The 24,928-nt window shown below is 34.7% G+C and overlaps 1 long non-coding RNA gene and 1 pseudogene across 1 annotated transcript; both read right to left on the reverse strand.

The window, feature by feature from the left end:
* LOC124451960 overlaps positions 1-24,928 on the reverse strand; it is a 97,738-nt pseudogene that overhangs the window by 16,260 nt on the left and 56,550 nt on the right.
* Positions 22,975-23,824, reverse strand: LOC124451223. Its single transcript, XR_006950383.1, has 2 exons — positions 23,395-23,824; positions 22,975-23,320 (listed from the first exon to the last, which is right to left on the reverse strand). It is a non-coding gene; the product is annotated as an uncharacterized LOC124451223 (long non-coding RNA).

Raw genomic sequence — 24,928 nt, forward strand, 5'->3', positions numbered from 1 at the left:
CCAAATTTGGCTTCTTTTTCTAACGTTAGGCTTACTTAAAATCAAAATTCCCTTTGGTTTAATCTTCAAATTTGGCTTATTTAAGTTTTTTCTGTCTTCTTTTAAGAATTAAAATCAAAATGTTTCCCGATTTTCATGAAAATACTCAAAATAGCTATAATGCCAAAAACGGTAAGGGTTTACAAAACAACGCAAATGCAAAAATTGACATTAATAATGTATGACACCCCTATTGTCATAAGCATATAAGCACCATGTATGTAGACTGTTGACAGACTTCCCAGTCTCAGTGATAACGTCTTTGAATTTGATGAAATTGTGCCAACATGGACTTTAATGTCGTGCAGAGCACTCGTTTATAAAGTAAAGATCAGTAAAGATTCAGCTTGAAAACTTTCTTCAATTTATGTGGTAATAATCAATAAAGAAATTTTTTGCATATCGTTTGAAAAAGTGATGTGCAATTGTCTTCATATTATATAAAACGATGTGTAAATTGCACATTGCACACCTTTAATACGCACACTGCACCTTATTAATCCACTATATTTTATCCTAAATCCTAAGACCAAAAGATTTTAATCAAATTCAACTATAATGAAGAAAAGACATATTTACCTGAAGGAAGTGGAATATTGATGCATTTGACGATTCTTAATTCACATTCCTGGTCACCCAAATCTGTATTCGATCTGTCAGGTTGAAAACAAAATAAACATAAAATAATTATGTTAGTGTTTGTTGGCTAAACTGTCAGGTTGAGAATAAAATAAACATAAATAATTATGTTAATGTTTGTTAGTTAAAGGTGTTCGTGAAATTACTGCACTAAAAGCAACAAATAAAACTAACTTTACATAGAGTAGCGTAGTCAGTCTTTGAATTTAGTCACTCTAACCAAATGTTAGAACATTATTATTTGTAAACTTAATGTTGGGGTGTTGATGGTTTAAGTAGGTAAGAATGAGTTGCACAGGGTTTAGATAGGTAAGAAAGGGTTACACAGGGTTTAGATAGGTGAGAAAGGGTTACATAGGGTTTAGATAGGTGAGAAAGGGTTGCAAAAAGTAACATGACTTGCCTTGCGAGTGTCGAATGGCGAGTGACACGCGAGTCAATAGCAAGTCATTTGAGAGAGACGAGTTGCAATTGAGCGAGTCACTCGAGATGCAGTTGCGAGTCACTCTCGAGTGTGAGAAGTTTGCGAATGAATAAGTGACTCGCTGTTTGCGAGTGAATAAAATAACTCGCTGTTTGCGAGTGAATCGAAATAACTTCCCTCACCTTAAGTATTATCAAAACCCTATTTATCCTAAGCCAACCCCACAGTGTCCAACACTGAAAGAAATTACGCCAAATTATAAAATCTCAATGGACATTAAGAGCAGAATGTAAAACGCTATTGCTAGTTTGAAATCTATTCAAAATCCACTCAAAATAAAAGAAAAGAGAAAATACATTCACTCAATGGTTTTTAAAGATTAAAATAAACACAGTAAGATAATAACCACCTGACGTTATGAAATGTTCTGTTTTCATAATGATAACGTGGAGGAGGATTACCATGTTTGAAAGAACTTTGTAAAGAATCGTAATCATGTTGACAGTTTATCTCCAATTTCTCAAACGTTAAATAAAAGTAGAAATAAGTACAAAATATCTCAAATGATTCCAAAGGTTCTACTTTGTTGTGATTGTATGCTCCCCCTCATTCCGTAAATCCCCCCCCCCCGGAAAAAAGAAACCTACAAACAGAAACAAATCAAGATTTCACCTCTACATAGATGGGCCGGAAAGACTGGGTCCAGTTATGTCATGATTATGTGCACGCCCCAGGGTGGCAGCAATAACATGAAAAAAATGAGCAACTAAAAACATTACTTTGGACTAATCCATGATGACAATACACAATTGACATTCACACACAGAAAAAATTTCCTGTACACACAATATATGATGACGTATGAACCTGACAACAAATATGGAAAACCTGACTTTTACTCCTCACTTTATTCTGGAGATGACTACCACTAAGAATTACAAAACATCAATTAACATCAACAACAACAATCTTTCTCATGACTGCACAAATCTGAACAATCTACATCTAAAAACATGTAACAATACTCCAAGGTTTAAATCATTCACTTTATTACTACCAAACTATTATATATTAGTACAAACCAGTGGCTACTGATATGAATGTCATCTTTAAAATTTAAAATTTTACAAGACAAATTAAAACAGATAAATAAACTATATGTTTAGAGTTTGAATATCTGAGAATGCAGAGAAGAAAATGTTTTCAAATGAACTTCATTATCAAATAATGCATTGATAATATGTACAGTAAAATACAGATTTGTGTTTGTATTCATGTCTTTTAGTGTTTTCCAGTGATTTATCACTTATGACATAAGTTTAAAACTATGTCTACATCAATGGAATGGAATTTGAAACCATATCCATATCAAAAAAGGTTTCCAAAGAAATAATTGATCATAAAGTTCCGAAATTTTCATAGCGTGACTAAACTTGAGAACTGACTACGCTACTTAACACAATCGCTTTTATAGAAAATTGATCGATGGTATTTCAAATATTAGTTGTTTATATAAATACCTTGGTAGAAGCGTTCAAACTTTGGAGGTACTTGTCTTCTTTGGCATAAGAGAAAACTTCAAGCAAAGTACAAATGATTAAATATGGTTTATTGCATTGAAACAAGAAGGAAAAGTTTCTCCCTCAAATAAAAATGCAAATAACAAACTAGAAACAGGAAACATTGAGTTGACGTACTTCATGTAAGAAAAGATAAAATATCTTTTAACAACAGCTCCTTTGATGAGGTATAGGCTTCTCTGCACTAGGTTAAATAAATTTCTCATTTGGCATTTTCCGTTTTTTTTAAGTACTTTCAGTAACATATGTTAGTTAAGTTGTAAAGGTTACAAACGTCGGTATCTTTGGTTAAAATGGTTGAACGAGCATACAGATTTTTTTCGAGTGGTCTCCTTTGATTTTGGTAAAACCTTTGAAAAACTTTTCTTTTCCAATCTGACTCTGGTTACTCTGGTTACTATTTCACATTCTAAATTTAACACTTTTAGTCGCGAATAGTAAAACTCTTCACATTATGAAGGTTTTAACAAGACCTGTTATATCCTTCCATAAATTTCTTACTTCGCCTGTTCGCCAGTAAATACACAGTACTTACACTTCCTCTCTATAAAGTTAAAGCGACTTGACTGACGTTAAAGTAAACACATAAGAATTTAAATACTTTAACACTTCTGAAATTGACGTCACGATAAAATTTCCTTTCAAACATACAATCATTAATCCTCTAACGTCTTTGAACAAAATTTTTACGCCCGTTTCAAACATCGAACTTTATATTTATGAACTAAAATAAGGCCCTGTTTACTGTATAGAATTGCTATAGCTGCAGGTTAAATTTTCTATGTATTAAAAGTCAGTGATATTGTTAAATGCAAATAAGAAAATTAAATTGACTAAAATCTATCAACTTAATAAGCATTTACTCCAAACTTTTACCTCTTAAAAGAAAATGAAGGTATCTTGATGAGCAAATCTGGTATATAATGTAAACGCAGCCAAAGCTTTAAATTTTGTCAAATGAAATCTCAATGTAACATGATCATGCAATTAAGAAATAATAGATGTTTCATGTTTTTGCACAGGCTTATGCAAACCGAGGAGAACTTTGGGAGAACTCAAAAGCAGATCAGTGCAAGCCGGAGACGAAGGTTGAGGGTTGCACCTGCTCGAGAGGTTGCCCTAATTTTATTACTCTGTCCTTAGTTATCCCTCCCCTTTTGTAAAGTAAGAAAAACTTCAGAACTTAAGATTTTGTAATTTTATATTAGAGAAGAACTTGTACACACATTTATCATTAATTAATGTCAATATTTTACTGTATATACTTTACCTATATTTAAATAAACTATCACTGTATCATAATAACACCAAATATGTTGTTACATATACATAATGTTGTTACTGATACTGAAGATGACATCACGAGATTTTGAAACATATTTACTTTGAAAAACTACAATGTTTACCTTAGTCATCTAAAGACAACAAAATGTACGCTATACGAACCTGTTTTTTATAAGATGGCCCCAACTAAAAACTTGAAAAATCTGATGCATTGGAGTGTTTAAAGCACATGGATCTTCAAAATTATCAGTAAAACGTTTCTTGTTTTGCTTACAATTGTTACAAGCTAGAACTATAGCTATATATTGTACGTTGTATTAAGATCAACATTATAATGATAAATTTTATTTTAAAAAAATGAAAATAGAAAGTAAAGTTTATCATTCTTCAATATTTTACTCAAAAAAATTTTATTCAAAAAAATTCAATTCCTTAATTCAAATGAACTTGTGTCAAAATCGTAAAAGTTTTATTTATTTATTTACATCACAGTTATTGACATGACGTCATGATGTTTTACATACGGGAATTGTTGACATTATATAACATTTTCTGTCTTTAAGTTCATATGTACATAATAAACGTACAAAAATGATCTCTCACATTTTTCAACTAATGACCATAAAACCCAATGACATGACATGACATCATGATGGCGTTTTATAATTGTGAATTTTTAACATCAAACAAAACTTGTTTCCACGATATTAACCTGCGTAAGGTAAATTTTATTTACAGTTTTGAAAGAATGTTCAAAGAAAGTCACTAAATAATTTAAACAAAATAATCTTCATCTACAACAACACCATTTTGTCAAATGACTCACAATGAATGAGTTGTCGACATTCTATCATTACTAGGTGTTGAACGTTTAATATATAACAAAAATACCCAAATTATCTGACCATACATTTGTATTAAAAAGTAAACCATCAACATAAAGTTCGTTCAGAGATCAAAGGTTTCTCACTTTAGGTAATTTTCACATGTAAAACAAGCGACCATCCTTACGACAATCAACATCTTCGTGTGATATTCTCAATTTCATCAAAACTTTGACAAAGTTACGGTGTGGAATTCTCCAAATATAAATTTGAAAGTTGACGGGAATCATAGGATGAAAAAGATCTTTACTTGACATTACAAAAAACTAATCTCTCTCTCTGTCCGTGATATTTTTACATAATTAAAAACTGACAGTTTTTCCACGGTTAAAACAAAGGACATGGACAATTTTTTATGCAATCTTTTCGAGTTCGTTGTTGATACCAAAAATAACTGTCATTTTGTGATAAAAAGAACTTTTTATGCTCGTTTTAAGTGATATGTAATGTCAGTAAATACAATAGGTTAATATAACTAAAAAAGGTTAAGTTAGTGGATTCATTCAGGAACATTGAGTTTTAAAAATTTAATTCCGCGTCCATTATTTCCCACTAAAGCTAAAGTTCCTGTGTTGCAATGTATAGTTATACTAAATACAGAATCTAATCCGTAAAACTCAGCACATTTTTTACCCCTTTTTAAATCCACAGCAACCAATGTGCCATAAGATGCACCAATGAAATATGATTTATGTACGATTGTGTTAGACAAACAAAAATAATCGATACTATGGAAAATCGTACTCACGTGATTGTTTTTGTGCACATTAATTACATAAATGCCAGTTCTCCATATTATGCCTTCGAGTTTAAAAGAAATTGCAATGACCGCTTGGTTACTATCACTTATAAAGCAACTGACTTCAAGATCATTTACAGTTATCTGTTCTTGAACAAATTTTTCAATAAAAGACGTTATGGGTAGTTCTGCAGTATGCCAAGGTTTCAAGTAAAGTTCATTGTTGTTATTTCTCCATTTCCATAATGTGTATTCTGTTTCGTTTACAGTTAAAATAACAGAATTATCAGGTGATACAGCTGCTGCTTTAAATTTTGAATTATCAACAGGAAGTCTTTTGTTGTATTGTATCTCACCCTTGGTAATTCTAACAACTTGAGCAAACTTTTCTTCGCCAATACAAACTAAGACATCACCAAATGTTAAGATTTCCTTAGGTTTAAATCCCATGTTAACATACTTTGCTTGAGTAGAATCTACAAAATTTTCAGACGAAGTGGATATCTTCATAAGATGAACAGAACCATCCCATATCCACAGTAAACCATCTGACCACCAACATCCTAATGCTTTTTTCAGTTGCATTGGTACAGTTTGAATAATAGTGCAACGTTCAATGCTCCAAATATGAATGTTGACGTGGTCACCAACAGCGAAAGCAGCAAAAAAAGATCCATCCGGTGAAAAACAATAACATTTAATATTAAAATTCTCAAAGATAAATGAAGGTCTCCAAAGATGATCAGTTTTGAAAATGTTAAGCTTGGCAAGATACGGCACAACGTGAAACTCCTTAAACGAGATGGGATGGACTTTTTTAAGATTCCTCTCAACACATGGACACCAAACATTTGGTAAACAAAACTCGATTTCTCCTTGGTCGTTGTATTTTGTCAACTGAGTGATTTCAGAAAGCTTTCCATTCTGGCTTGTATGATAAAAAATACAATCACGATAATGGTGTGTTAACATTAAATGAAAGGGTAGTGAATATTTCCTTTTACTTGAAAAAATATCGATTGCCTTTGGGAATTGAAAAACATACGAAGTCTTGACGAATTCTGCAACATAGAACTCTGAATATTTATCGGTGTATTGTAGTTTTTGGTAATCAACAACGCAGCGTCGATCAAATCTTTGCAAAGTTAATGAATTCCATGCAGTGAACACATCCTTAGATTCAATTCCATCATATCTTGCTGTAATAAACAAACCAGAATCTAAGAAAGAGCAATGATTAACGACATCATCTGACTGTAAACATAATAACAAACGTCCATTGTTAACGTCCCACAACTTTACTTCAGTAGATCCATCACTAGTTACCAGTCTATTTCCTGTAGCTGAAAAGGAGCAACAACAGATGTTTCCACGTAAAAAACGAAATTTGCTTGATGTTGAATAGTCATACAGGGACATACATTTGTCTACATCATCCCACATTTCCAATCTTAAATCATCAAGTGCAGTGCCTAGAGTGCATCGTTGTTTGAATTCTGGAAGCTCAAAAATAGATATTTGACCATTTTCATGTCCTACAGCAAGAAGTTCTTCATTGGACGACACACAAAGAGATGTAACGTTAGCACGCAAGGAGACAGTCAAATGATGATGGTTTGTTAAATATGTTGAGTCTAAATCCTCAAACCAAACAAACTTTCCTTGTCTCAATAAATCCCTTGCTAATAATCCATTTTCTTTACTGCCATGAATTCTGTTTGCAATAATTTGTAAATAAAAAAAGTTTTCATCAAACTTTTTCATCGCATATTTATGTGTCGTAAGCAAATCAATAAGTGCTTCTTCAATTATATCTTTTTTCAAGAAAGTACGTCGCTCCTTAATGATTTCAAACAATTCAGAGCTAATGGTATACATGTTAATGTCTTCCACACCCATTAATCTCGCGCAAACCACTTTGACATCTACTGCCCAGCTAACGTCAACATATTCGCCACATTTTGACATATGATGTATTCCATTCTTCAAAGCATATTTAATCATAGCAGTGTTCATCTGATCTTCAAAAATGTTCATTGACTTAATTTGTTCAAACACTTTCTCACAAGCATGCCATAAGAACTTATGACCATTTTTTGGATTAACTGTAAACTCATGCTGTTCGTAACCATCTGATTTCAACCAATCAATGAGAGATTTGTGATACACGGTTAAACAATCATCGTAAACTGGAAAAATTTGAGATAACGGTTCAATGATTTTACTGCAGATTTCAAACTTGATGTCACCAGAAAAACCTAAATAGCTAAACAGGAAAGTTAATGGCAAAAACTCTCGAGAGGCAGCCAACAATTCAAGAAATTGCATGAAAGTAGTTTCTGAGGTAACAAACTTTTTGGGACTTTTCATCGTTAACAATTCTTTTACTCTTTTGAATTGCTTTGTGTAAACACCGCTTAACCCACTAGGGACCAATTGTTTAATATTCTCGACAGTCATCTTAAATTTTTCTTTTTTTAAGCTTTGTTGTGCGTGGTAAGCGTACAAAAACGAACCCTCGCATTTTTCAACTAACAAACGAAAAACCTTGTAGTTATAACTGAAGCAATAATCGTCAAAACTTTCATCACTGTCATCACTGTCATCACTGTCTTTGTGCCAGAAGTCATTGACATTCAACTCATGTGCTAAATACTTGCACAGATCGTATTTGTTCTTTCTATCATGAGGTTGAGTTTCTATTTCTACAGGATTCATGTCTTTCAATTCCTTTTTAACAGGAAGTTCTGGACGACTGGTGATGAAGATTTTAATCCATTTAGGCAGTCGGCCAAATTCATCAGTAATCATTTCCAATAATTCACTTTTGCCCTCTACTTGGCTTTCATCTAAGGCATCAATAACCAAAAGCATTTGTTCATGATCTTCCAATGAATGCAATGGGTTATTTAATAAAACAAGGAATTTATCGGTGATCGATTCTTTGGAATTATTTCTCTGTAATTCTTCATTTAGTTTACTTTTAAAATTTGATATTGTATCACACATGCTACTGGCCAATGATTCTATCAATTTTTGAGGATCTCTATAATCTGATCTATTATATCTGCAGAAATGAGAAGCAGCAAGTTTCTTCTTTTTTGAATATCGTCGACAAACCTCAGCAGCAAACACACTTTTACCAACGCCAGGATTCGCAATCAAAATCATAACATTGGAAGCATTTTCCCTTCTATCATTAAACCATGTGTCGAGTTTTTCAAATAACCATTGCCTAGTACCTTTAAGGTATTTCTTGTTAAGATCTTTTATAAGACCATTAAAATTACACTTTCCAAGCTTCTGAAGATCTGAGCATATTTTGTCCTGTATTATTTCTCTTACTCCAACAACATCAGCTTTTGTTGCCATCACTTGTGAAATTTCATCTACATCAGCTTTTGTTGCCATCACTTGTGTAATTTCAGTTACATCAGCTTTTGTAGCCATCTCTTGTGTAATTTCAGCTACATCAGCTTTTGTTGCCATCTCTTTTGCAATTTCAACTACATCAGCTTTTGTTGCCATCTCTTGTGTAATTTCAGCTACATCAGCTTTTGTTGCCATCTCTTGTGTAATTTCAGTTACATCAGCATTTGTAGCTATCTCTTGTGTAATTTCAGCTACATCAGCTTTTGTTGCCATCTCTTGTGTAATTTCAGCTACATCAGCTTTTGTTGCCATCTCTTGTGTAATTTCAGCTACATCAGCTTTTGTTGCCATCTCTTGTGTAATTTCAGCTACATCAGCTTTTGTTGCCATCTCTTGTGTAATTTCAGTTACATCAGAATTTTTAGCCATGTCTTGTGTAATTTCAGCTACATCAGCTTTTGTTGCCATCACTTGTGTAATTTCAGCTACATCAGCTTTTGTTGCCATCTCTTGTGTAATTTCAGCTACATCAGCTTTTGTAGCCATCTCTTGTGTAATTTCAGCTACATCAGCTTTTGTTGACACAATTTCTTTAATTTCCTCAACGTCATTTTTTATATTTTCCACATCTTCTTTTGTTTTCTCAGCAACAGTACACCAGTTTTTTAATATTTCAATATAATTTGCCTCATCAGCAGTGAGTGGAGCTTTCTTTAATTCATCTATTTCAGTTTGTTGAATACCCAGACCAACCAATGCTTTTGAAATTTCCTGCCACAAGTTCTCAAACTCACTATCATCTACACTAGTTTTAGTTATGTGACCGTACACTTCGTTTCGACAAAACTTTATTCTTGCAATATTTGCTGAGATTGAAGTATCAGAAGAGGAAGGAAGATTATCCCATCCTGTAGTTGGCGCTTTTAGACCACATATACTTCGCAATAAGACAGTCAATAATGTGATGTCAAAGTTTTCAATGTCAGGGTCACCAACTGTCGGGTAAAGAAGATCCCATTGCTCATTCTTGATGACTTTAAATTTCAAAGATGTTAGTGTCTTCTTTATAGAGGGATCTTTAAGTTTACCAGCTAAACTTGATGGCTTTAATAAAGATTGCAATGTTGTTTTTAAGGCTTGGGTTCCTTTATTGATTAAAAGTTTACTTAAACGAGATCCGTTTTCCTCAATTTTTAATTTTTCATGTGGCGAAGCCATTTTTTATTCTAGAAATGAGGAATGAGGTTGTGAAAAAAGGTTTAATTTAAAATGTACAAAATGTTCACAAATGTTAAAAGGATAAATTAAAAATAGTACAACAAGTCATTTATAAAGACTTGTGTGTTTCATTTCTTTCTCTTGATAAAAATTGTGCTCACTGCCTAGTGACATGACCCAGTAAATGATCTTACATCAAGGCATTAAAATAGTAAACTTGATACAATGAAAAAACACTTAAAGTGATAATATTTTCCCCTACTCACCGCGAGAGGCAGCATTTACCTTGCAACAGTAAATCCTAGTTGATAAATAATATATCTTATTTGTCTAACAATCGTGTGGTGAAGAGATACGTCTTTCTTTTAACAGGATATACGAAACTGGTTTGCTGTGTTGTAGGAATATTTGCTCATTAACATCTTGATAGGACTATATTGCCGATTGTTCTGTTCCAATTTATATTTTTGCAGTTTAGTGGACACCTGAAGCGCTTGTGTCTGCAGTTTAGTGGACACCCGAAGCGCTTGTGACTGCGGGATGGTTTTTGCTTGGGATTATAAGGTTGGGTTTGGGTCAGCGTCCAAGATGTCCGCTAAACTGCAGTAGTCCCCCATAGGACAATAACTTAAGTCATTAAGTAATAACTTTACATTTTCCTCACCAAAACATAGAACACAGGCTGAGAGATAAACAACGCGACATATGAATAAAATACAAGTACGGAATGCACAGAGTATCAAGTTCTTTGTATTTTTTGCCCAAACGAGATATATTTGACGTCTATAATCACCATTAGAGCGTATAAATGAATGATATTTTCAGCTGCAAGGTTTTGACCATAATCACTAAAACAAAGTGCAGATCATACGCTCTAAAGCATAGGTAATTGAAGAACAACATAAGTATTGACTTTACTTAAGACAATTCTATTCGTTATCGTTCGCACATGCGACTATCACCGATGACACAGCCGAGGATATCACGACGAACAAACACTGCCTGCCTCACTGCCTCACTCAGACACTTTTTCAGTATGGCATAGTGGTTAGCCACGCATGCACAGCGGCTACCGACAAAAACTAACTAGTGATAAATTATGTTATTGTTATAATACAGTATAACTTGATGTTTATAACTGCTGCACCTCCAAAAAAAATAGTGTTGCTCCCCCAAATTGTACATCCTAGCAACATGCCTGCTCATATTGATAACACTTAAAGCGTGATTCCGTTAGAAGATGCTTCGAGAAATTCTAAAAACTTATCAATTGATGAATATCTTCTGCATGATGAGATAACGTAAGAAAAGTACAAATGATACACAAATCATTCATCACTTTTTCTATAAACTTAAATTTTGCAATTTTCATGTGTCCAAATGGGGAGGCGCCGGCCCCTATTATATTACTGGCCCAAGGTAAAATGCCCCTTGCCTATCTCGTCATGACGGGCCTGACCTGACAGTCAGTGAAATTTCTCGACTTCGTGTTGTTAAACTATTTAATTCAAGTAACTAAAACAGTTAGACACGTTTGAAAACAAAACAAGTATCTTGATTTTAGTTTCTCAGTGTACATGCTAAATCAAAGTTCATCTAAGAATAAATTACTTGCAAAATGAATGATGATAAAATATGTACGTTATCTGGCGTTCATTTTGACAACTTGAACATAATCTTTACTTTACATTTATACATTGTATTGTTTACTAAAGTCTAATTATATTAAAAAATAATGATTGATGCTGAAACATATAAGTTATCATGAATTCATTTTGACCTCTGGAACCTAATCTTTACTTTACAATGTTGAAAAATTTATGTTATTTTTGTGAAAGACTTATCATGTGAGTTTTGTTTATGGGGGGATGAAAATAATGATGTTCGTATTTTGCTTATAGGCGTATTTGCTTTGCTATAAAAAATAAAGCAAAAAATATCAACCTGAGAGCGTGAGTACATTAAGAAACTTCGAAGAAACATTTCCCTGTTTCCGAAACAGTAGCGACCCCGGCAGGATTGAAAAAGATTGGGACGATACTACGGGTTTAAATCAGAAAATACACGACGTGTGAGCATACATACTGTGACGTTAAATTGATCAAAAGAACAAATTTGTCCTGAAATTTTGCGAAAAATTTCAGTACAAGTTGTTAAAGATGGCAGTAAATCTTACTAACCTGACTGCCAAGTCAAAAACCTCGAAATTACACATTAATAGAACTGAATACACCGTGTCTAAAGGAGATAAGGAGGCCATGGAAAGACAGCGGTTGTCATTTGCAACAAGCTCAACAGCAGTAAATCAACTCAAAGAATGTATTGAAGATGAAATGCTTAGTAATGGTAAAGCTGAAGAAGAAGTGCAAGAGTGGTCGAAGGAAGTGGACGACTTATTAACTGAGGCTGATCAATGTATACGACACATCACTAACGAGTCGAAACGAGTAGAGCTGTCAGCACAGGAAAATTTTGTGAAATTGAAGCAGCAACAGAAACTGAGATTTAAAAGAGAGCTAACTAAGCAACGATTACTTCAAAAAAAAGAGACAGATGCAGAAAGGCGAAAACTCGATTTTGAATATCAACAAAAGCTGAAAGATTCTCGATCAAGTTCTAGCAATGAGGGATCTATTACTGTAAAGATGCCAAAACTCATTATAAATAAGTTTGATAGGACACCACGAGACTGGGTCAGGTTATGGGGGAATTTTAAGCTCAAATAGATAAATAAAATGTTGATTCAGTTACCAACTTCTCCTCTCTAAAAGAGTCAAATGAAATGAAAGTAAGAATGTTAATAGATGGTCTCCCATTTACAGAAGAAGGATATAATCGAGAAATAGGTATTCTAGAGAAATGATATGGTGACGAAGGAGAAGTTATAAGTGCCTATGTGAAAAGTATACTTGAGCTGCCAACAATCGGTGAACAAGATCTGGAAAAAATACACAACTTCTATGAAACACTTTTGTATAATGTTGAATCATTGCAAACATTAAAATGTCTAGATAAACTTGATGCAGCCGTTCAATTTACTTTTGAAAAGTTAGCTGTGATTAAGAGTGAGTTGACACTCATGAATGAAGATTGGGATAAATGGAACTTTACACAATTTGTCGAAGCCCTAGGGAAGTGGACCCGCAACAATCCTATCAAGGACCAGGGCAAAAGGACTCCAAAAGAGAGAGGGAGATCCTTTATGGCAAGCAATCATAGTAAAAATGGCTGTGAATATCAGACCAAGGGCTGCATCGTCTGTTCTGGAAACCATAAAGCAGTTAACTGCACAAAAGTAGTTTGCAGCGAGGATCGAAAGAAAATTTTGGCAGAAAAGCGTCTGTGTTTCAATTGTGCAGGACCCAAACATAGAGCAGCAGATTGTAGGAGCAAAACAAGATGTCAAATCTATCAAGGTAAGCATCACACCTTCATTTGTGATAAAAATGAAAACTCTAAAGAGTCCAAAGAACCTGGGATGACTGCAAACCATATTGGAAAGTGTTTGGTGATACATTCTGTGGTTGTTGTACGTATCAATGGATTTAAGTTCCAGGGTCTATTAGACAGCGGTGCAAGCCACTCCTGCGCTTCAAGTACAGCTGTTAATCTCATTAAATCAAAGTTTTTGTTGTACATATCAATGGATTTAAGTTCCAGGCTCTATTGGACAGCGGTACAAGCCACTCCTACACTTCAAGTACAGTTGTTAACCTCACTAAATCAAAGTTGTTGTTGTACATATCAATGGATTTAAGTTCCGGACTCTATTGAACAGTGATGCAAGCTACTCCTACACTTCAAGGACAGCTGTTAACCTCACTAAATCAAAGTTCTTGTTGTACATATCAATGGATTTAAGTTCTGGGCTCTATTGAACAACGGTGCAAGCCACTCCTACACTTCAAGTACAGCTGCTAACCTCACTAAATCAAAGTTGTTGTTGTACGTATCAATGGATTTAAGTTCCTGGCTCTATTTGACAGCGGTGCAAGCCACTCCTGCACTTCAAGGACAGCTGGTAACCTCACTAAATCATAGTTGTTGTTGTACATATCAATGGATTTAAGTTCCAGGCTCTATTGTACAGCGGTGCAAGCCACTCCTACACTTCAAGTACAGCTGCTAACCTCACTAAATTAAAGTTGTTGTTGTAGGTATCAATGGATTTAAGTTCTGGGTTCTATTGGACAGCGGTGCAAGCCACTCCTGCACTTCAAGGACAGCTGTTAACCTCACTAAATCAAAGTTGTTGTTGTACATATCAATGAATTTAAGTTCCTGACTCTATTGGACAGCGGTGCAAGCCACTCCTACACTTCAAGTACAGCTGTTAACCTCACTAAATCAAAGTTGTTGTTGTACATATCAATGGATTTAAGTTCTGGGCTCTATTGGACAGCGGTGCAAGCCACTCCTAGACTTCAAGGACAGCTGTTAACCTCACTAAATCAAAGTTGTTGTTGTACATATCAATGGATTTAAGTTCTGGGCTCTATTGAACAACGGTGCAAGCCACTCCTACACTTCAAGTACAGCTGCTAACCTCACTAAATCAAAGTTAAAGTCTACTGGACTGCATCACATTGGGATGTTAACCGCGATTACAACAAGAAAAATGCAAGTGTACGAGATGAATATGGAATCCTTAATAAATGAATTCAGTGTCGAAGTTAACGTGACAAGGATTGATAGGAAAGAGTTGCTATTTTTGGAAAACCCTGGTTATAAGGAGACTTCATCGAAATTTCCCCGCCTATACGGAGTACATTTGAACGACGTTGACGAGAAAGGCTGTTGCCGATTCATCTAATTTTAGGTGTTAATGATTACGTCAAAATACGCACCCCTGAGAAACTCAGAGTATGACGTATTGAGGAACCGATAGCAAAACGTACTCGATTTGGTTGAGCAGTAATGTCACCTGGAAATGATGAGCAAGAGTCGCTTGTTCAGTATCAGACTTGTGTGCATTAGATGTCTTAGATTTGGCAGATGATTCAGGAACAAGTTCAATGGTTATGGAAGAATTCAAAGAACAATTAATACGTTCGGACGACGGATTGTATGAGACTGCATTACCATGGAAACCTAATCATCCAACATTGCCTTGTAATCCGTAACAGAAGCCTAAGACGCCATAATTCTCTTTTACGCAAACTGAAACTTGAAAATATGTTAATGGAGTATGACGCGGTGATACGAGAACAACTACAGCAAGGAGTTGTTGAAAAGGTGAATCATAAAGTGATATGTAAGGAGCTCTATCTGCCACACAAAGCAGTCGTAAGGAAGGACGTTGAAACTACGAAACTACGAATTGTGTACGATGCGTCTGCAAGTGAGTGTAGTAATTCCCTTCTTTCAACAACTGTTTGCTAACTGGACCACCATTACATAATCACCTCTGGAGCGTCATTGTCCGTAATCGATTTCATCCAGTAGCTATCACTGGAAATCTGAAAAAGGCCTTTCTACAGGTGTGAGTGCGTGAAAGTGAACAAGATGCCTTACGTTTTCACTGGATGAAGAACGTCAACAGTAGTGAAATAGAAGTGCTTCGATTCATTCAAATGGTGTTTGGGCTAACACCATCAACCGTTATCACGAGGTCGTCCAGGATATTCGCAAGAGCTTATACGTGGACGATTTGATTTCGGGAGCTTCTATCACCGAGTAGGCGAGAGAGTTAAAGAGTGCAGCGGTGGAGATTTTTAACAAAGTGAAATTTAAATTTGACCATCCCTCGATTGGTGCTTGTGTCAGGACATATGGCTATCAACTTGGTGGTAAACGTTAGAAAAGCATTGAGTGGATTGGAGCTTGTGTCAGGACATATGGCTATCAACTTGACGGTAAACGTTAGAAAAGAATTGAGTGGATTGGAGTTTGTGTCAGGACATATGGCTATAAACTTGGTGGTAAACGTTAGAAAGGCATTGAGTGGATTGGAGCTTGTGTCAGGACATATGGCTATCAACTTGACGGTAAACGTTAGAAAAGCATTGAGTGGATTGGAGCTTGTGTCAGGACATATGGCTATCAACTTGACGGTAAACGTTAGAAAAGAATTGAGTGGATTGGAGTTTTGTCAGGACATATGGCTATAAACTTGGTGGTAAACGTTAGAAAGGCATTGAGTGGATTGGAGCTTGTGTCAGGACATATGGCTATCAACTTGACGGTAAACGTTAGAAAAGCATTGAGTGGATTGGAGCTTGTGTCAGGACATATGGCTATCAACTTGACGGTAAACGTTAGAAAAGAATTGAGTGGATTGGAGTTTGTGTCAGGACATATGGCTATAAACTTGGTGGTAAACGTTAGAAAAGCATTGAGTGGATTTAAGGTTGTAGAAAAAATTACCTGTTGGCTAGACAATACCGTGGTGTTACATTGGTTGAGAAATGATGGAGAGTACAGTCAATTTGTAGCGAACAGAGTGAAGAAAATTCAAAGTCATCCTAATGTATCTTGGAGGCACGTACCAACTGTGGAAAAACCAGCAGATTTGGGAAGTTGTAGCGGTAGTGTAGAAAAGTGTGATCTTTGGTGGAAGGGACCATCCTGGCAGATTCGACCCAAGATTGGCCCCCTCCTCTCGTGACGAACGCTACTGAGTATAGCAACGCAGAGAAGAAGATCGCAACGCAACAACAGTTCGTGAACACGAAAGAATTCTTTAAAGATAAAGAGCAACTCAATCTCCAGTTAAGTAATAAGGGAATTGGAGATGTCATGGGCGACTTGGTGGGGAATACCCAATTTACCTCCTAGACCAAGCGAAGCTTATTTCGAAATTGGTGCAGAGAGCTCATTTTAACACCTTGCATGGTGGGGTAGGGTTAATTATGGCCCATGCACGCGAGACTTCGCAAGTCGACAAAGAAAATCATTGGATCTTGTTGGGGCTGTGAACGATTTAGAATGATACCAGTGCATGTGCCATGTTCTGGTCCCCTTCTGGAGACAAGAACTGACCCTTCCAATACATTTGAAATCATTGGCGTAGATTTCGCAAAACCCATAAAGTACAGAAAAAATAAAAGAGAAGGGAAATCCTACATCGTTTTATATTCATGTTCCTGACACTGGCAATATTTCTTGATCTCGTGCCTAGCTTGGAAACCAGTGAATTCACCAAAAGCTTTAAACGCCTTGTGGCTAGAAGATGAAAACCTTCCATCTTATACTCGGATAACGCTACCACCTTCGTGGCAGCGTCAAAGTGGCTGAAGAGTGTACAAAAAGACAAACAGCTTAATCACTTTCTCAACAAAGAATTGGTGTCGTGACGGCTCAATCACAGTAGGTCTCCCTGGTGCGGAGGTCATTTTCAACGGTTAATAGGATTGATGAAGAGCTGCTTCTATAGGGCTATTGGAAACGGTGAGTTAACTTGGGATGAGTTGTCTGAAGTTTTATTGGATGTGGAATTAGCGATGAACAGTAGACCGCTTTGTTACATGTAGGAAGACGACAACAGTCTACTCTTACACCTAACTCAATGCTTTTTGTTAAGTCCAGGCACCTTCCTGAATTAAAACCTTTTCACGAACCTAAGAGTCTGAAAAAGGTTTCAAAGTATTTGAAGAAGACCAAGGAAGAAATGTGGCGTCGTTGGACCAGAGAGTATATGAGAGGCTTAAGAGAAAATCATCGAATGAAACACAATGCACGAGGAACAACTATTTCGGTCGGTGATATCGTATTGGTGAAGTCAAACCAAAAGAACCGAAATCATTGGTTGATGGGTAAGGTAGTTGAATTAATTGAAAGAAGAGATGGCGTGGTACATGCGGCAAAACTGAGAGCAGGTCGAAATCAATTAGAGAGAGCCGTTCAACCTTTATAACCTCAGGAATTATCATGCGAATCAACCCAGACAGCGGACGGAAAGCACACAAAGGAGAAGATAACAAAATTAAATCCAAACGCTGAACATTTTGTACCTATAAGACAAGCAGCCATCGAGGCAGAACAACGTGTGTGAGAAATTTTACAGGATGAGAAAGATGTACATTAACCATAACATTAAGTACTATAGCAAATTACTTGTAACATAAAAGTCATACGAGGGAGTGTGTGGGAAACTTTATGTTATTTTTGTGAAAAGACTAATCACGTGGGTTTTGTTTTTTTGGGGATAAAAATTATGAAGTTCCTATGTTGCTTATGAGCGTATTTCATTTGTTATAAAAAATAAAGCAAAAATATCTTTGCGTGAATATCGAGTGTTAGTAAATTAGGAAACTTTGAAGAAACATTTCCCTGTTTCCCAAAACATTTGTACATTATACTGTTTACTTATATTTAAAACGAAATGTCACATTATGACATGGCATCTGTGAATGTCAAGCGCATCCATCACTGACTCAGAATTATTTATTACCAAACCTTTTCTTCGTGCAAGAGCCGCAATTTTTATAGTGGATAATTTGAAACAAAATATGAAACCTACTTTCCAGTCGTGGTATTAAATATAGCTTTAAAAATCACATATAGAATCATTCAAACAATTTTCATTTGGAATGGAAATAAACATTGATTTGTTTATAGTCATACTTCATACTACGCAATGCTTCGATATCAAATTTGTTAAGTTAGAAATGTAAATACAAAATCTCGGTTAACTTACGTAAAATTACCTTTGTTTTAAAAATAAGACTTCATACACGACGATCGTGTGGACAAAATTATGCTTGCTTTAGTTCTTCACATGTCACATACTCAACAAACGGATAAGAGATTTAATATAAACAACGCGACCACATACATATCAGTTTAAAAATGGTGATGAAAGTTCATACCTTATTGTAACATCAATCTTTTATCCTTGTGAGTTTTGTCACATAAACACATTTGAATAACGAACGAAGATGAAGAGTGAGTCAGGATCTCCTTCAACAAACACTATTATAAAACATTAATGACATGCATGTAGAACATTCTAGTTATATAACTGAGTATACATCACTGACTAAAAACAATTGTTATAGAAATAAAAATACATAAAGAAGAACCTCATGCAGAGTACATAATAACATTGAGATTAGTCAAATTCCAAAGGACTACTGCTAAATCTTATAAAGTTTCACAACTTTTAACTCAGGAATAGAGAATCACCTATCTAAAACAGGATTTGAATGCCAATGTTCAAGACACGATTTTCGAAACTGTGAATGGATTTTTTCCCCTTGCTTAGTCAAAAATTCCATACGTGTATATTCTTGCATAAGTCACTTCTTATTATAAAAAGAACCTTTATTATTGAATAAACCATTGTAACTTACGAATACATTTCAAACATCAACTGCATGCATTATAATTGCTTAGCTATGAGAAAAAACAATGTCGATACAATAGTAAAGGATGCAATGAAAATAGTCATTAAGATAATGCTACTCTCAGATGTGCAGTGACGTTGAGAAGAACATTGTAGTTTAATAATCTCAACTTCAAACTATCTATTATCAAGATTAATCTCTGTGTATTTGGTGTTATCATTTCTCTCTATATCATTGAGAATGTATTTTGTACAGGCATAAAACATCTCACTTCATGGTAGGGGAGAAAATTGTCGAATGGTGTGTGCTAATATTATTGTGCTAATCGTATTACCGAGAGTAATATAAAAATTCGTCACATTGCTCATGTTTAAAGCAATATTTTAAGTAAAAAGGACTCCTTAGTGAAATGAAAGAATCATGGAATGTTCATTATGTACGCAACTCACACTTCCATACTGTATAAAATGATTTTTCCTTCCTCGCTAAGTCGGTTGATGCAGAAGATTAAAAAAATTTGTTTTAGAAGATCTGACTGAGCAGAAAACTTGCGTACATATTTTTTTCAAAATGTATGACATTATATTTATTAAACGCAGTGTTTTGGGAAATACACCCAAAGGCCGAGAAATAAAAAATAGACGTGAATATTAATGATTTCTACAATAAATAATGTTATGACAAATGACTTCGCTTGGCCCCAAATGTGGACACTGTTTTTTTTCCAAAACAAAACGAAATGGGAGGGAAAACCGGTGGATCCGGTAAAAAACCCTCCAATAAATAAAAAGATCAAAATTTAGAAAAATTTCCTAAAATTTTTGTTGTTTTAAGATGTTTCATATTTTTGTTGTTTTCAATGATCCCGATGATCTACTTTAACATGCAGCGTAGTCAGATCGTAGCTTCGCCATTCGTATTTTAAATTCGCAAAGCAACAAAAAAAGCGGCGACAAAAAGGTCGGCTGACTTCCCTATTTATTGACACCGCAAATATTTTGTGTTTGAACAAAGGAAACGAAAACTTTAGTTGAGAACAAAAAATGAAAGAGTGCAGAGTGTTAACAAAAATTTTAATGAATAGACGAAAAATAAAAACTAATAGCAGCTCATACATAAATCATATGAAAAATTCATTCAGTACGTTCGACCTGATCATTCACCGACCAACAAACAATGAAAAATGAAATGACCAAAGTGACGTCGTGACTTGCATACAAATTATTTTTGATGTCTACTAGATTTCATTCGATCAAAATTTCTATGTTGCTTTATTAAGACCTTCATTAATAGCTGGCTTTCACTCGTGTGTTTTGTCCGAAAATTTGATAATTGTGAAAATTTAGTTTTACGGAAATTTTTAACGGTTGAATTTTAAAATGCGTTATACTGATTAATAGTACGCATAACGAAAGTCGCAAGTGGGAATCCTTCAATAAGGATGCTTGTTTCTTCGTGCTTCTGTCCAACTTGATCGTTCATTCAATGTCTAGTCATTACCCCTACAGACATAGCTACTCTATAAAAAACACATCATAAATGTCAGCATAATGAATGAATAAAATCAGAAATTATATCTTTTGAAAAGAACAAAACTTTACTACCTGATTTTCAAGCATTGCCCTGGTCCGTCTGAGGCGTCTTAGTAGGTCTCTTCCACTTTTTTCACAGCGCAGTTTTTACGTGTATATCGTAGAAATTTTATTGTAACATTTTTATCTTAAAAATTCAATGAACCCTACTTGCAAGCATTGCAATTTTGTTTCTAAACGTTTGATAAAATTAGTAAAGTAGCGAGTGAAAGCCAGCTATTTTCTCACAGCATTTGACATCTCTTATTGAAATTTTTTTTAGCTAATGTAGGTGTTTTTTATGATTATAGTTCAAATTATAAAAATAGACCATCGGAATCATTTTTGAATATCTCATGCAGTTACTCATAGCTATAAATTAATTTTAAAGCTCATCTACTCAACTTACAAACCACAAGACATGGATCATGTTTTTCCACTCGCTTGTTTTCCATCTTCGTAGATTAAGGTCCAATCATTTCAATACTAATGTTCACATGTACAAATGCCGTTAGCCAATGTCCATTCAATATGTTTGTACCATTCCATACACAAAGTTATCAACGTAACCAATCGAGGGGCTACTGGTATTATGAATCGCCATTTCGATAGATTACTGTTTACAATGCACTCTTATGGTAACTTCAAGTGAAGGAAAAGGGATCACTTCAATACCCCAGTTATATCATCACTCAAAGAATGCTTAGTGCAGATTTGATCTCCTATGAATGTCAGCTGACCACCTTTAGGTGGGCTCATATAACAATTTGGCCCATCATCATTATATGAACAAACAACTGACATCCACAAAAAATGCAAACTACAAATGAAGATTCTTGGCCATGAATCACCATGACACATGAGTAATGACAAACTAGTAAGAGTAATTGAAGTGAATGACATTGGTGATAACGGACTTTCACAACTCCATCCATGTGGGATCTACAATATAAGAAAATATGAAACACATGTACGACATTTCGTGATGAAGAACTCTTCATATGACGTTACTTTGCGTTTTTAAATTCTTAATAAGATATATTGAGAATGAGCAAATTGTTATATGTTTTCTGTTTGACTATCCAAATGGTAAAACATTCACCAACATTGCACAAATAGCTTTAGTTGGTTAAGTTTGAAAGATGTAACAAGTTTCAAACGATCAAAGGCTTTACATCGTTATCAAAGCATTTTACACTGAAAGCTTTCATATTACGAGTCCTACACTTAAGACTAGTTGATTATTCCATGCAACTCATACTTCAGTAATCCGTCAATAAAAAGACAAAATTCACCTTTCTTTCTACAACGTTTAAGTGACTAAGTTTCCGTTGTTAACATTTGCTTAATTTACGTCATGACTAAAATTTTTTTTGTGATTGCCTCCTTAGGAGCTTTTCACTTTTCAGTAAGACAATAAGTAATCCTTCTACGTATTTGAACAAAAAATTCATTAGAATCTACAATTTTTTGGCGTTTTAATATCGTTATACAAAGCAAAGATGCAATATGTTGTAGGTTAAGATTCATGAGACGATAATGAATTTATAAACTGGACTTTAATCTTGTCCAAATATTCATTGAATCTTCAATCATATGTTGCTAAGTTAAGTTTAGGAGAGAATTTAAGGGCGTTCTGTTTACCCCGAGGTTCTACTACTAAAAATATAGTAGAGAGGCGTAGAAAAATGAGCAAAAAACAATTACGGCTCTCGTTCATTGCAAGTCTACACCTTAATCTATGAAAACTTCACTTCTATGCATTGATAGTTTCACAAGAGCAATAGAGATAAATGCAAATACAAAATATCATTTATCGTCAGTTTAGTCACTTACATTTGTAGTTTCCAGCCGTAGGATCTATTTTCATACTTGATATCGAAACAGGTAACTTCGTGTGTATCATATGTCATAACGGTTTTCCTCTTTCAAATTTCTTTTTGCTGCTGCTATTAACACTTAGGATGTGATACTGATAGTATATATCTGTACATCGTAGCTTTCAAATGTTTAAATATGTGTGGTATTTCCTTGTTGAAGAGCATTCAGATATTGGCGGTCTTGATTTTTTATCAACACGTTTAAGTACGTCTGTAATCAAATGAGACGTGTTTCGGTAACTTGTCTTTGAGGAGAGTTGAAGGCAACAACTTTATTTTGCTTGGCCCAATCACAAATCTTTACACTTGTCGTCTATTTGTAAAGTCTTGTTCTATCTCATATGAACAACATTTACTTTCCATGACGCCTCGTGGCTTATATGTGGCTTGAAGTGGATGATGTCTGTATAAATAGTGTTAAGCATGTCATTATATGTATTTGTCCCACATGATTATTTAACCCTCTGGGAGACATACCTTTTCAAAAGTTCTTACACATCCCGTTTGGTGATTGTTACCTGTGAGGTACAATGGCCTCTATAGGGTTAAAATACATTGTTTGTACTTGAACAAATTACCGGATATCTATCAAATCTAATTTTTAAAAACAAAACGTATTGTTGCCAAACAAAAGAACTATGCTCTTCCTTCATTAATACATATGAAATGCTAATAACAATTGACTATTTTTCAGCGATATTACGTCAATTGTTTATTAATTAAATTATTCCGCACATTAAATAACGCTAATATTATAATTTTGGGCTAGAAGATATTGGTGGACGCAACAAGGAAACCTTTGGTGACAGCTGGGTGTTATAACTATTGCTACCACCACGACCCTCGAGACACTCAATTCTTCTTTCCAGACCTGTAATTTTGCCATCTAACATCACAAATTTTTTAAAGTAATATGCACTAACCGCAGTGACATGGTCAACAAGTCTTCGCAATGGAGTGGTAAACTCTGGACGTAGTACGAAGTTACCAAGCTGTATAACAAATACCATAACATATCGTAACAAGAGGCTCACGTGATTAATTGGAGTGTCATTCATATGTTGTCTGATCTCCTTTCGTTTTAAAGTCTGTGTAGTGAGAAAAAGATACTGCCAGCACATTCTTTTAACAAAATATTTGATGCTATGACTAAGATATTATGTATCATTGATAAATCTTGTTTTGCAACTTATATTTTATTTATATGAAAAGTAAACGAGAAATTTTTATTGGCACGTCTCAGCTTTTCCCAGTCCCCCCGTCTCCATATACGTGTAGAGTAAGGAGTACAAGGTACGTTAATACGGCAGATTGAATTATATTTACTGCAACTTGCTTATTGGGAAAGCTTTGGCTTTTTAGCTTGGGTAAACCATCAAGTATCTTAATAATCATATGTTCTGAATTTATAAATTTGTAAATGGGTGAATATATAAATGTGTACTTTATGTAAACCTGATGCAGCTGCATTTAACAACAAATTCAACGTGTTTTACATTGATTGTTTTAAATTTTAAAACTTCTAAGCATTTTTATACCATACTATCATCTCAAGGATTTTTGACGTAAAATTTTTTTATGCAAAGAACAAATGGAAGATTGTCGGTGGGAGCTACTACGCATCTACTACTGCTGACATGAAATTATAAATCAGATATGTCGCCCACGATGCCTTATGGATACATTGACAAAAACGACAGTGTGATGTACGATCCTAAACTTCATAGTAAACAAATGTTTTTACCACTGATGAGACTCAAAGGTTCGACCGGAGATATAAATATATCGTGGAAAGTCGAGTTTCAACAAAGTTCATTCAAAGTATCTCCTGAATTAGGAGAAGTGCTTATGAGGGAAGGCCAGTGGAATTCATCTATGCCACTTCAATTTTACTCCATACCAGAAAATGAAAAAGACGTCTATATTTTTGTTCATTATTTTAATATTTCTGGAGGGGCAAGTTTTAGGAACACAACCCGAGTGAAAATCGTGTTTTCTTCCAAATTCTTCG

This window comes from Xenia sp. Carnegie-2017, unplaced genomic scaffold (genome assembly GCF_021976095.1).
Source record: "Xenia sp. Carnegie-2017 unplaced genomic scaffold, XeniaSp_v1 HiC_scaffold_24, whole genome shotgun sequence".
Classification (NCBI taxonomy): domain Eukaryota; kingdom Metazoa; phylum Cnidaria; class Anthozoa; order Malacalcyonacea; family Xeniidae; genus Xenia; species Xenia sp. Carnegie-2017.